Here is an 11,586-nt window from a genome sequence, read left to right as displayed (position 1 = left end):
GTGGTAGATGGTTAATTTCAAGTTCCTTACCCAGACCTCCTGTTGTAAGACAACTCCTGTAGGTGATTAGATAACTATTGTGCCTGGCCAGGGCAGACAGTTTTAGTCAGTGGTTCTCCTAACAGTAATAAACTCAGGTTGAACATTTTAACAACCAATTCCTTTAAAACCTTAAATGCTATGTCGGTAGGCATTGCACAAACAAAACACACCTCCTAGCTGGATTTGGCCGACAGCCTCTCATCTGCCATTTTTGGGTTTTACTGTCTTCACAGAGTTCTAACACGTCCTTCACCACCCACATCAGTCCCCTCTTCTCCCACTAGCACTTTGGCCATCATATTATAGAAAATTAGAGTTCAAAGATTTAAAAAAAAAATCTTATTGAAATCTCTCAATTTCTTATGGTAGCAAAATATATGTAACATAAAATTTGCCACTTTAACCATTTTGTGTGTACAATTTAGTGTCATTAATTGCATTCAGAAGGTTGTGCAACCATCACCACTAGCTCTTTCCAAAGTTTTTTCATCACCCTAAAGAGAAACTCTGTACCCATTAAACAATTGACTCCCTGCTTCTTCCTCCCCCAGTCCCTGATAAATTCTAATCCATTCTCTGTCGCTATGAATTTTCCTATTCTAGGTACCTCACAGAAATGGAGTCATACAATATTTTTCCTTTTGTGTCTGTCTTATTTCACTTAGCATAATGTTTTCAAGGTTCATCCACATCACTGCATGTATCAGAACTTCAACTGAGCAATATTCCATTGTATGTTGTGATATTGTGGTTTATATCAGGAAATAGGCATTGGGTTGGCCAAAAAGTTTATTGGAATTTTTCCATAAGATGTCACAGAAAAACCCCAACAAACTTTTTGGCCAACATGACATTTGATCTTTGTTCCCATTTCTAGCACAGGGGTTTTAGAAATACTTGGCATCATCTAAGTGGTGAGAGAAATAGATGTTTCATTTGTCATGTTAATGAGGTGATTTTTGGAATGCAGGTTAACCAAAACCGGGTGCTGGTTGCCATGGCAACCAACCTTGTGATTGGAGGGTTGGCACTTTCAGCCCCTTAGCCTGACCTTCAGGTAGGGGAGAGGGGCTAGATGTTGAATCATCACCACTGTCTATTGATTTAATCGATCATGACTATTTAATGAGGCCTCCATAAAAATTCAAAAGGAGAGTTGGGAGAGCTTTCAGCTTCGTGACTCTGCTGGAGATTGGTGCATCTGGAGAGGGCATGAAAGCTCAGTGCCCTTTCCCATCCCTTGCCCTTGCACCCCTTCTGTCTGGTTGTCCCTGGGTTATCCTTTGATAACAAAACCATAATCTGGCACATAAAAGGGTTTCCTGAGTCCTGTGAACCACTCAGGCAAATTAACCAAATCCAAAGAGGGGATCATGGGGAACCTCTGATTTATAGTCGGTTGGTCACAAGCACAGGTAACAACCTGGACTTCTGATTGGCATCTGAAGCCCAGGGCAGTCTTGCATGACTAAATCCCTGACCTGTGGAATCTGATTCTACCTTCCGGCAGAAAGTATCAAAACTGAGTTAAAATGTAAGACACCTAACTGGTATCAAAGCATTGTTTGTTGGGAAACTCTGTCTTGTCACCATGGAACCATTTTCAGAACCATTTGTATGTATATAGCGCATTTTGTTTACCCATTTCTCTTTGAATGGACACTTGGGTTGTTTCTACCATTTGAATATTGTGAAAAATGTTGCTTTGAACATTGATTTTAAAATATCTGGGTCCACTTCTTATTCTTTTGGGTGTATACCTAGGAGTAGAATTGCTGGGTAATATGAAATTCTGTATTTGACTTTTTGAGGACCTGATAATCTGTTTTCTACACCAGTCACATCATTTTACATTCATACCAACAATGCATGTAAGTTCCTCATTTTTAAGATTTAGAAATCAAGGGCAAAACTGGTTAGATAGCTTGACCATAGATACAGAAAGTCAACTACAGATCTTGTAGTAGCATGTGGCCATAGGCAGCCCTTAGCACACTGCGTTTGCTGTGTACAGTTAGCTCACTCCCTGTTACCAGGCAACAATTACCATGAGACCATCAGTGGGCCCAATCAGCCAGCGTGAGTGGGGGCCATCAAGCGGAGAGTGAGGTTAAGAGGCAGATTCGGGCCTTCTCCCCAGGGTCATCCTGCTGGTGAGCTGGGGGCCCAGGGATAGGCTAGGGGCTGTGTTCTTCACATTTCCAGAGCCCTCGCCTAGGTCACCCCCTGGCCAGCCCAGGCCTTGAGCGGGTGGTGAGCTTCTTCAGCAGCAGCAGGGTGCAAAGGATGTAGGCTGTAGGACCTGGCCTGGGCAGGTTGAGAAGCCTGAGTGCCAGCTGAGTTGGGTGATTGACTCCCTGAACAATGACAGCTGGGCAAGGTCTGGGGGCCTGGCCCTGAGGGAGCTGCCAACTGAGCTCTGCCTCTTCAGGCAGGGCTCACCCCTTAGAAGGGGAAAGGTATGCCTTGGGACCTTGCCCTTTCTCATCAGAATAGAGAGTAACGTTTATTTGGTGGAGATGAATAGAAACATTCTTAATATTTATTTGGTGGAGATGAATAGAAACATTCTTACCTGACCATGATCTGACCTCAATAAAAAAGGAACTGACACTGAGAACTTTGTTGGCAACAACTACGTGCCCCTCCCTCACCTTTTCTGTAAAAGGGCTTTGCTGAGAGCTTTCAGGGAGCTTGAGGCTTTTAAGGCATGAGCCACCCATCTCCTTACAGGGTCCTCAATAAACCTTTCTCTGTTCCAAACTCCTATGTTTTGGTACTATTTGGCCTCACTCTGCTCAGGCACACAGGCTTGTGCTTTGCTAACAAGCTGACAAGAGAAAGCAAGTATCTTGACTCCTAGTACAATTCTCTTTTAAAGGTTAACTCCACTAGGATTTAAGTCAGATATTCAGGCTAATGACAGCACTATCTATACAAAGAGTGGGCCACTGGAAACAGATCAGTAGATATATTGGAGGAAACAACAACAACATTGGAGGAAAGAATTTGAATTACGTTCTGGATTTTCCTCTCCATATGGAGAGAATGTTTTTTTGTTCTTCTTTAGGTCTAAGCTCTGAGAGAAGATAAAGTCATACTTGTCTTTAGCCTGATACCTAATTATAGAATAATCATACAAATATGTTTGTATCATTATTAGTCTTACCATTCTAAACTAAGGGCTTTAAAAAAAGTTGCTTGAAATGCAATAAATATCTGTTTTAGAGGAGTTGGAAAATTCAAAAGGTAGAAAGGAAAAGAAAAGGGCGCCTGTTGTTGTTCAGTTACTAAGACATGTCTGACTCTTTGCAACTCCATAGACTGTAGCACACCAGGCTTCCCTGTCCTTCACTATCTCCCTGAGTTTGCTCAAACTCATGCCCATTGAGTCAGTAATGCCAACTAACCATCTCATCCTCTGTTGCCTTCCTCTTTTTTCCCTTCAATCTTTCCAAGCATCAGGGTCTTTTCCAGTGAGTTGGCTCTTTGCATCAGGTGCCCATAGTACTGAATCTTCAGCTTCAGCATCAGTCCTTCCAGTGAAAATTCTGGGTTGATTTCCTTTAGAATTGACTGATTTAATCTTCTTGCAGTTTAAGGGACTCTCAAGAATCTTCTCTAGTACCACAACTCAAAAGCATCAATTCTTTAGTGTTCAGCCTTCTTTATGGTAAAACATGTACAGGTATCTGTACAATCTGTACATGACTACTGGAAAAACCATGGCTTTGACTATACAGATCTTTGTTGGCAAAGTGATGTCTCTGCTTTTTAATATGCTGTTTAGATTTTCCATAGCTTTTCTTCCAAGGAGCAAGTGTCTTTTCATTTCATGGCTGCAGTCTCCATCTGCAGTGATTTTGGAGGAGAAGAAAGTAAAATCTGTTACTGCTTCTACTTTTTCCCCTTCTATTTGCCATGAATTGATGGTACCAGATGCCATAATCTTAGTTTTTTCATGTTGACTTTCAAGCCAGCTTTTTCACTCTCCTCTTTCACCCTCATCAAGAAGTTCTTTACTTCCTCTTCACTTTCTGCCTTTAGAGTGGTACTATCATCTTCATATCTGAGGTTCTTGATATTTCTCCCAGCAATCTTGATTCCAGCTTGCGCTTCCTCCAGCCCAGCATTTCTCATGATGTACTCTGCATGTAACTCAAATAAGCAGGGTGGCAATATACAGCCTTGTCCTACTCCTTTCTCAATTTTGAACCAGTCAGTTGTTTCATTTCTGGTTGTAACTGTTACTTCTTGACCTGAATATAGCTTTCTCAAGAGACAGGTAAGGTGGTATTCCCATCTCTTTAAGAATTTTCCACAGTTTGTTGTGATCCACACAGTCAATGAAGCAGAAGTATGTATATATAGATATAGATATAGATACATAGATAGATATTTTTGGAATTCCCTTGCTTTCTTCATGATCCAACAAATGTTGGCAATTTGATCTCTAATTTCTCTGCCTTTTGTAAACCCAGCTTATACACCTGGAATTTCTTGATTCATGTACTCCTGAAGCCTAGCTTGAAGGATTTTGAGTATAACCTTGCTAGCATGTGAAATGAGCACAACTGTATGGTAGTTTGAACATACTTTGGGATTGGAATGAAAACTGACCTTTTCCAGCCCTGTGATCCTTGCTGAGTTACCTGCTGCTGCTGCTGCTGCTGCTAAGTCACTTCAGTCGTATCCGACTCTGTGCGACCCCCATAGACGGCAGCCCACCAGGCTCCCCCGTCCCTGGGATTCTCCAGGCAAGAACACTGGAGTGGGTTGCCACTTCAAAAAAAATGACTATTAACTTTTTAGTACTTTTCTTCCAGGCCTTTCCCCCCTAAATATGGTGTTTTTGTTTGGTATATATGGTTGAAATCATAGAACCTTAAAGCTTAAGAAAATTATTACAATTTGGGAAGCAAGCTTAAAAACAGAATAAGAATAAGTGAAGATTTCAAGGTTTAGAAAAGCACCCAGTATAGAGTTAGGACTCCTTCCTAGCAAGCCACGGCCCTCACTGTCTTATGACACTCCTTTTGGTGGCGTGTTCTTACTTATCTGTCCACATGGAAATGTGCCATTTATCTAAATGCATAAGCTCCAAGGACATGGCCACACATTTTACTATTTTGTTTCTTCCTCCATGCCGTGTAGAGTGCTACAAACACAGTAGGTCCTCAGTAAAGAATTTCTGAATGCTTATTACTGATTTCAGATCATCTTCAAAGTTAACACTCCTCAGAATCTCCATTAAGGGTAATCTAACCCAGGACCTGCAGGACCCAGTCTTGTCAGGGCTTCACATTCTATGACCTTTGGTTCAGCAATCAAAGATAATTTAAAGTCATCTGGGAGGCTTCCCTGGTGGCTCAGTGGTGAAGAAACTGCCTGCCAATGCAGGAGACACGGGTTCGATCCCTGGGATGGAAAATCCCACATGCCTCAGAGCAACTAAGCCCGTGCGCCACATCTAGTGAGCCCGTATTCTGGAGCCCAGCAACTGCAACTACTGAGCACTCACACCAGGACTCCTGCAGCCCACATGCCCTAGAACTCATTCTCCAGCAACAAAAGAAGCCACCACAATGAGAATGTACTGGAACTAGAGAGTAGCCCCCACTCATAGCAACTAGAGAAAAGCCTATGTATCAGTGAAAACCCAGCACAGCCCATAAATAAAAAAATAATTAACTGATTTAAAATGAAAGTCATCTGAATCTTTACTTCCATTACTTGAATGCTATAGGAAATTCAACTTTTAACCCATAACAACACTTCTTAAAACCTCCTTTGCCCCATTCTCTTCACTTCAGTACATCTCAAGTCCATGGCTGATTTAAAGCCCCCGTCTCAAAATCTTCACCAAAAATTCTCTCTCAACCTCATCCCCTGTGGTTCTTGGTTTCACGTTTCTTCCTCTTTAACTTCAATTTCTTCTTTCTTTCAGCCAAAAATTACAGCCATTTATATCATTTTGGTATTCTCTTATTTCTTTTTCCTACTCTCATTTCTTCAGCTCAGCCCCTCTCTCCTCAGGCTCTGATTTTGAATCAGGAAAGCTCAGGAATGGAGCTGTACACTCAGCCCCTCTCTCAGAAGGAGACCCAGAAGTTAGGACTGGGGGGCAAGGAGGCAGAGAAGGTGGGAGAAGCCATAAGTGTTTATAATGTACTGTCTTTTCTGTTATTCTCATCACATGATGAAATTCTCACATATTATTTACTTGGGGTGGACTACACGAAAGTTCTTTGGGAAAATATGTAGCATGTTGTAAAGGGAAAATGATGAAATTTTCTTTGATAAAGGAGGTCACTACCAACTCACCCTCTCCTCTTTAGGATGTCACCTTGAAAGTATATGATAGGCCTGAAAAGTAGGGTCTGATCTTTTGGTCTTAAAAAACAGTCACAGGATCTGATCCTTGAAACTGCAAACATTCCTCTGGGATTAGCTCAGAGGTCTCTCATGGGTATAATAGGATAATTACAAGTTATATCATCTTGTCTCTCAGAGATAAGTTTTCATTTTTCTCTTTTCTACTTTCTGCATATAGCTGTGTGAAAATCTCTCCAAACTTGGTATTCACTGTTGTGATATCTGATATGCATATTGTCACTGATAATGCTTACTCAACAGTAAAATTACATTCTCTCTTCTTTACTGGCATAGAGCATGGGTTCCCAACCAGTGCCAGTCCCTGGCCTCTTAGGAACTAGGTCACACAGAAAGAAGCGAGCTGCAGACGACTGAGGGAAGCTTCATCCGTGTTTACAGCCACTCCCCACAGCTCCTTACTCACATTACTGCCTGAGTCCTGCCTCTCATAAGATCAGCATCAGATTCTCAGAGGAGCGAACCCTACTGCACTTGAATCATCCCCAAACCAACACTCACTTCCCCACCTTTCATGGAAAAACTGTCTTTCACAAAACTGGTGCTTGATGCCAAAAAGATTGGGGATTGCTGGTATGAAGAGGTCTTTTGTTGGAGTCTTTGCTACCTTTCCCCAGCACTATGATATAGCCCTCCAAACAACCATGTTATCTATTTAACTATAATTCTTATTTGATCTCTTCCTCGAGTTCAGTTAATACCCAAAGTGCACTCTTGCCGAGTGAGAGCAAACTTGAGGTAATAGCCAACACTATTTGACATGAGTCAACAGGTACCAATAGATAATCACCAAAACTTTTTGTTCTCCCCAGCTATCTCTGTGTGCATTCTTGACAGAGTTTGCTATAAGACTCCAAAGGACAGGAGGACAGTAGCACCGAGTTCAGAAAGTGTGACTGAATATTCCAGGATAAGGGATATGGAGCTACCACTCATTTAGTTCTGAAGCCATAAAACTAGGATTCTGCCTTAGTTCTCTTTCCCTCAAATAAAACATCTGATCGACTCCACACTCAACCCACATGCCCAATGCATTCAGTTCTTCCATTTTCACTACTTCTACCCTCGTTCAAGGCACTATGCACCAGCCTCCTAACTGAACTTCCTATTTCTACTCTTGCTTGTCTCTATAGCAGCTGGTGTAACCATTTATAAAAATATAAGCTATAACATGCTATTGCTAACTTTTTAATGGTTTTTCATATTTAAATTAACCCCCAACTCCTCACCTGAAAAGCCCCAAGCCTCATCTTACATATTTTTGCTTCAGCCACACTTGCTTGCTTTCTGTTCCCCCAACGCACCAAGCTTGTCTAAAATGTACTTCCCCCTGGTTTTCACATGGTTCTTTTAAAGGACTCAGTTCAGTTCAGTTCAGTCACTCAGTCGTGTCCAACTCTTTGCGACCCCATGGACTGCAACATGCAGGCCTCCCTGTTTATCACCAACTCCAGAGTTCACTCTAAGTCATGTCCATCGAGTCGGTCATGCCACCCAACCATCTCATTGAAGGACTCAGTTGAACTTTTACCTACTTAGAGAGGACTTACCTATTTAATTGAAAGCAAATGCCCAGTTGTTCTCCATCACAATGTTGTGTTTTGTCAGCATGACACTTTTCTAGTTGTTTCTTGAATATATGTGTGTGTTTTCAATTGCTCAAACTTTTGTTGAATGAATGAATGGTGAGCCTTACTCTTCTGTTTCCTAGATGGGAGAGGAAACACTGAGCAAGAATTAAGAGTCTAAGAATTTTATATCAGATTTTCCTTTAACTTCCTCACAACAGCTATTTTATCTACTTCAAATTCTCCATCATTATTAACCCTTACTATAGAATGGCCTGGGGATTTAGGCAACTAACTCCATATGAAGGTTTGAAGAAATAAAAACACCAAAGAATGGATACATGGCAGTGACTTTAAACAGGAAAGGAAAGTCTGCCAATTCCTATAGCTTCCTATAAAGAAGAAGCAGTCAAAGTAGGAGCTGATAAACAACCCGGGACTAACATTGGAAACTCCCATGGAACTCTCCGGTGCCCACCACCTGAAGTCTCTGAACTCAGACCTCACCTTCCTACTGCCTCACACAACATAATCCTGCTCACATCCACGCTGAACAGTCTCCATCACCACCACTCTCTGAACCAAATCCTTCAGATTCAGACACATCTCTCCAATTCCTTTTCTTTTCTTTTTCTTTTTCCCCCTTTGGTGGGAGGCAGTGGGGCATTGTGTCTTAGTTACTGTCTATGGGATCTAGTTCAGATTGAACCCAGGCCCCTTGCATTAGGAACTCAGAGTCTTGCCCACTGGACCACCAGGGAAGTCCCTCCAATTCCTTTTTGAGAAGTCAGTCCTTAAAACATTTAATCCACTAAGAACTTCCTTCTCTGACTTCCTTGTTTCAAAAGGAAAATCCAGTAGGAGTTCATTGGTCTTTCTTTGTTTTTCTTTACCATTACTTGTACATTTGGGTTTTGCTTTCTTTTGCTTTATTTTTACTTTTAAATATTCGTTGGAAGAATGGACGTTGAAGCTGAAGCTCCAATATTTTGGCCACCTGATGCGAAGAGCCAATTCACTGGAAAAACCCTGATGCCAGGAAAGATTGCGGGCAGGAGGAGAAGGGGATGACAGAAGATGAGATGATCAGATAGCATCATTGACTCAATGGACATGGGTTTGAGCAAACGCCAGAAGATGGTGAAGGACAGGGAAGCCTGGCGCACTGCAGTCCATGGGGTGCAAAGAGTGAGACACAATTGATGAACTGAACAGCAACAATTTTTACTTTTAGTCTTGTCTTAATCTTAGAACCCTATATAGCATCAAACACAAGATATCAGTAAGAGTTTTTGTTTTGGTTTGTTTGGATTAATTGAACAGATTCACATTCTGGCTGCAATTTGTACTCCGAAGGGAAAAAACATGAAGATAAAACTAAAAGGAGAGGGAAGAAGGAAGTGTGACAAGAAGAGGGGCTCGAATATATAAGGAAAGGAAGCAGGGGTAAAAAAGAGGAAAGAGACCCCCAAAATCAGCTTTCATTGTGAAGACGTGATCACAGTTTCTAACACATCGTCAGTCTGCTAAAATGGAAGTTGACAGGAAATAGGCATCATCAGGGAAAGGGCCACAGACCAACTGACACTCTTGCGTTAAATCTTTCCACTGCTTTGCCTTATTTGCAGTTACCTCTCAGTCTTAAAGTCAAGCAGATTCTGATTTGTTCCTCATGCAAGTATGGCTTTCTCAACAGATTGATAGTAATAATCATCTGTGGACATCTAACCAGATGAGCCTTCCTCTCTCACCTCTTTCTTTTTACAAATAAAAATTTAGTGTGGGATGTACATAAGTTTCAGAGAAGGCAATGGCACCCCACTCCAGTACTCTTGCCTGGAAAATCCCATGGGCGGAGGAGCCTGGTAGGCTGCAGTCCATGGGGTCATGAAGAGCTGGACACGACTGAGTGACTTCACCTTCACTTTTCACTTTCATGCATTGGAGAAGGAAATGGCAACCCACTCCAATGTTCTTGCCTGGAGAATCCCAGGGATGGGGGAGCCTGGTAGGCTGCCATCTGTGGGGTCGCACAGAGCCGGACATGACTGGAGCGACTTAGCTGCAGCAGCAGCATACATAAGTTTCGGTGGGAAAATATGAACTCTCAGTAACTTTCATATAGTCATAATAAAAGCAGTTTCTGTCATTCCTATCCAGAAATTAACTCACTCTGAAACCACTCACTGGGTCTATCATTTTATGTGACAGGTAGATCACGATTATTCACTGCTATTCCCTAGCACCTAGCGCAGTGTCTGGTACATGTTATGCATGTAGTAAGTTTTTGTATATTTTCTGATAGAGTAAAAGAATAAATGGTAGTTCTAATCTCTGGTACACCCCTGGGTGATCTTAATCAAAGACAAGACATATGGGAAATACAGGATGGTGTTTTTGAAAAGGACATAAGTAACTGAGGGAGAAGAGTACCAGAGATTTCCTGCTCTGTTTATCTAAAATTCATTCCATGAACAGAAACTGAATGCCTTCTATGTGACAGGAAGTGTGTTATACCCTGAGGTACAAATATAGACACAGACCCTGGCTCCAATGTGTGCTTTTTCATTATCCCATCATAGCCTCTAATCACATTCTCTTAGATACTAGGCTGTAACTGTCACTATTTATGACCAACCTATATAGCATATTGAAAAGCAGAGACATTACTTTGCCAATAAAGGTCCGTCTACTCGAGGCTATGGTTTTTCCAGTGGTCATGTATGGATGCGAGAGTTGGACTGTGAAGAAAGCTGAGTGCCGAAGAATTGATGCTTTTGAACTGTGGTGTTAGAGAGGACTCTTGAGAGTCCCTTGGGCTGCAAGGAGATCCAACCAGTCCATTCTGAAGGAGATCAACCCTGGGATTTCTTTGGAAGGAATGATGCTAAAGCTGAAACTCCAGTACTTTGGCCACCTCATGAGAAGAGTTGACTCTGATGCTGAGAGGGATTGGGGGCAGGAGGAGAAGGGGACGACAGAGGACAAGATGGCTGGATGGCATCACCGACTCAATGGACGTGAGTCTGAGTGAACCCCGGGAGATGGTGATGGACAGGGAGGCCTGGCATGCAGTTCATGGGGTCGCAAAGAGTCAGACATGACTGAGCGACTGAACTGAACTGAACTGAACTGAACTGAACTGTCACTATATCTGTCTTGACACTATACTGAAAGTTCTGTTAGGAACCAGCCCATCACACAGCAAGCACTAAATAACAGCTGGTAAAGCATCTAATGGAGATTGTAGCTTCCCAAGGGAAAAGGACATAATCATCCATATAAAGTCAGGATTCTTAGTTGTGAGAAAGAAAAGCTGACTCTGTCTGAGACAGCAGAAAAAGAGCATGTTGAAGAGCATGTGGCTCTCAGAATTATTGGAAGGTAAAGAGAATCATAACAGAAGCTAGGCCTCCAGAAATGATGCACACAACCAGCAGAACCAGACCAGTAAGGAAACCATCTCCATTGCAGCTCCCCATCAACACCACTTCTGCATCAGAAATTCAGTCTTGCAACCCTTGAGAAACTGCTGCTGCTGCCAGGGCTGCCAACAAAGTCAGCCACCTCTAGAGCTACTCTA

The sequence above is a fragment of the Capra hircus genome, chromosome 15, assembly GCF_001704415.2.
Source record: "Capra hircus breed San Clemente chromosome 15, ASM170441v1, whole genome shotgun sequence".
Lineage (NCBI taxonomy): Eukaryota > Metazoa > Chordata > Mammalia > Artiodactyla > Bovidae > Capra > Capra hircus.
Note: the sequence above shows the minus strand (reverse complement) of the source record.